This window comes from Nyctereutes procyonoides, unplaced genomic scaffold, assembly GCF_905146905.1.
Source record: "Nyctereutes procyonoides isolate TBG_1078 unplaced genomic scaffold, NYPRO_anot_genome, whole genome shotgun sequence".
Taxonomy (NCBI): Eukaryota; Metazoa; Chordata; class Mammalia; order Carnivora; family Canidae; genus Nyctereutes; species Nyctereutes procyonoides.
This window is the reverse complement of record NW_026575031.1, coordinates 5,526,788-5,530,033: the sequence shown is the minus strand read 5'-3', so window position 1 is coordinate 5,530,033 and position 3,246 is coordinate 5,526,788. Positions and strand designations below refer to the sequence as shown.

General features: G+C 41.8%; 1 non-coding gene across 1 annotated transcript; it reads left to right on the top strand.

The window, feature by feature from the left end:
- The first annotated feature begins 2,851 nt into the window (after positions 1-2,851).
- Positions 2,852-2,958, top strand: LOC129504289 (U6 spliceosomal RNA). Its single transcript, XR_008663328.1, has one exon. It is a non-coding gene; the product is annotated as a U6 spliceosomal RNA (small nuclear RNA).
- The last annotated feature ends 288 nt before the right edge of the window (positions 2,959-3,246 follow it).

Below are 3,246 nucleotides of genomic sequence, written 5' to 3'. Positions count from 1 at the left end.
AAATTTCAGATTGACCATTTAAAGATCACATTTCTCCCAAAAATAATAAAATAAAGATCACATTTCTGGGAGAGTAGTCTTGGTTTACTGTAGGTAGTAGGTAGTGGGGCAAATAATTTTATTTTGGGTCAATTTTTTCTTTTCCCATACAACAAAGGTAGGTGATTCTCAGTCTGAAAATGTCCAGCTATATTATTTTAAAATGACCCAAATCAATGCTAGCCTTTTTTTTGGAGGGAAGGTAATCACAAAACTAGGCCTTCTTCTCCTTCTCCTTCTCCTTCTCCTTCTCCTTCTCCTTCTCCTTCTCTTCTCTTCTCCTTCTCCTTCTCATCTCTTCTCTTCTCTTCTCTCTCTCCTCCTCCTTCTCCTTCTCTCCTTCTCCTTCTCTCCTCTCCTTTCCTCTTTCTTCTTCTTCTTCTTCTTCTTCTTCTTCTTCTTCTCTTCTTCTTCTTCTTCTTCTTCCTCTTCCTCTTCCTCTTCTGCTTCTTCTTCTTCTTTTTTCTTTTTTTACTAAGCTCCAACATGGGGCCCAATCTCATGACCTTAAGATAGAGACCTGAGCCAAGATTAAGAGTCAGATGCTCAATCAACCAACTGAACCACCCAGGAGCCCCATAAAACCAGTCTTAAAGGAAGAAAGCTGAGTTCACAGAAAGGATAGGCAGAAATGCCCTGCAGCAAACTCTGCTCCTGAAATCACATGTTTGGTTCCACTGGTCCATTTAACTGGGAAACAATTCATTAATGGCCACGAATAACAGGGGAAAAGGAGGATCAGATTGAGCTTGTCCGGACAACAAAGTAATTTATGCATTTGCACAGGATGCCTAATAATGCCACGATGGCAATCTGGGGAATTTAAATGTTTCCAGATGATTGCTATGAATCTTGGCATGGTTCTTCTCGCATCAACTCAAGCAGCGCTTTATACAAAAGAGGCATTCAGGTTTTTGTTGACTTGGTAAAGAGTAAATAAGGAACACAATGAGAAGCAGTGCTGTCATGAAATCTCATCCAAATAAATAAGGGATTTCCCAGCCCATGTCACATAACAATCACCAAGTTACATATGTGTTATTTCAAATTCCTCCTTTGATATTCCCAATTGTTGCCTAGCGAGCAAAGGCCTCTATTATTCAATTTTACAGATGATAGAATTGAGGCCCAGCAACTTGCCACTCCTTGCCACTGGTAGTAAGAAGAATCTAGTACAGAACCCTGGTCCCTGAACCCACATGTTGGTTCCCTGCCCCATGCTGGCTCTGTGGTGCACCCTGACAAAAACTGTGGAAGGTAACTTCCAGATGGTGAAACGAACTAACTGGTCAAGAAATAATCAATGTCTCTTAAAGTATGCTCCCTAAATCCCTAAAGTGCCATGACACTTCCAGAATAAGCTTGGGAATTATTGCTCACCAGATAATCTACCTTGATGTATAGACCACATCTGAGACTCTGAGCAAGCAAAACTGCCACATAGAAACATGTACAACACATTAACCTTGTATTCCTCAAAGTGATTTGACCACAAAATTCTTTGTGTATGTGTTATTAATATCTCACAGAGGAATATTCTTTGGAAAATGTCTTAGATTATGTTAAAACCAATTATTCAGGGACATAAGTAAATTAAAAATTATGCCTCAATCTATTTTGCCTAATCCCTAGCTTCTTAGGCCCTAACTAATTTCTAGAAGCAATACTAATTGTAAGGAACATCTGGCCATGTAGCCCGCTATTAGGAAGTACATAAGGAGGATAAAACTTTCGAAAATTAAAGCAGGCTTTAGGAGGGAAGATTAATATGAAAATAGAGTTTCTATCCCCAACCTCCTGGTAGTCGACAGAAACTCCAGGAGTTTCTTCATTTTTCTTCTCCACCTACATAGTTCTTCATGTATCTAGAGCTATGTCAGCAGTGTGAGGAGTAAGATGTTTCTCCTTCTCTTCCTCTCTTGTGGCTTTCCCCACGAAGAGAACTTCCTCTAATTTGGAGGGAGAAAACTTTGGCTTTCTTGGAGAACAGCATCTTATATGTGAAGTGGGAAGGTCACCCCGTAGCTGCCAGGAACAATGACTGGCAGCATTAAGGAAGAAGGGACTGTAACTTAACAGGCCTTTCAAAAAGTTTTATCAAGAATCAATTAACCAACCAACTGCACAAACAGAGTGAACCCTTTCATTATCAAACTCCTTGCAAGCACCTTCTTGTCCCTGACTGCATGCTTTGCTGGGGGAGGCAAATTATGCTCAGAGACCAGATGTGTCTTTCCAGCCAATTTCCAACTGTGGAAATTTTATAAGCTAACAGGATACAGGATAACATTTTTAATAAGCCAAAAAAGAACTAAAATTGTAATCCTGTGAAGGATTAATCACACTATTGTTTCAGGCAAGGAGAAGGGAAAGGAATAAAGTCCAAATTTAGTTGAGGCGTGCCTTTACACAAGACGGCACTTGAGAGCTATGGCTGTAACCAACCCAGAGCTGAAGTCCAGCTGCCAGCGCAGAAGAAAGAGGTCCCTGCTGCTAGAGCATGTTGCTGGGAAACAGTGGGGCCAGTGTCCATGGGCAAGGGGGTCTTTGTGGGGCCACCTTGTGGCTTTTGCCTCTGCTGGTAAGGAGTCGCCTTTACTGCCGCAGGAGTTAACTGCCCCAGGGTCTTCAGAGAGCTATTCAGATCAGTGAAATATGTAGTAGCCTCACCAAATAGAACGTTCTCGATAGTCCTCACAAACTCAATATTTATGTCTAAATGTACCCTTGCTTTCTCATCTGTCTTTACTGATAACCCCCAGCGGAACCCTCAGCAGCTACTAAATAGTTATCAGCTAGAAAAGATGAAATGGTGCTCACTTGGGCATCACAGATACTAAAAACTGGAAGGTTGCAGAGAAGTCAGCATGGCCCCCGCGCAAGGATGACACACAGACTCCTGAAGCGGCCCACGGAGCCCACGAAGTGATGACAACCTGACACAATTGACTTCATCCTTACCTCAAAACGACTCTACTTCTAAAAACAAATTCTTGTTTGCCTTTGTCATAAACAGGTGAGTTAAAACAACTTCACCAAAGTCACACTGAGTAGATTTGAAGTCGCACCAAACCCATATGCAGCCCTGCAGCTCCCTGGTTCTCTACTAAAGCAACTTCCCTTGAGAGAGTTAATTTTGAGTCTTCTTGGCTCCCCCCCCCCAACACACACCCTTGCCTTTTTATCCAGATTAAATCATTGAACCAA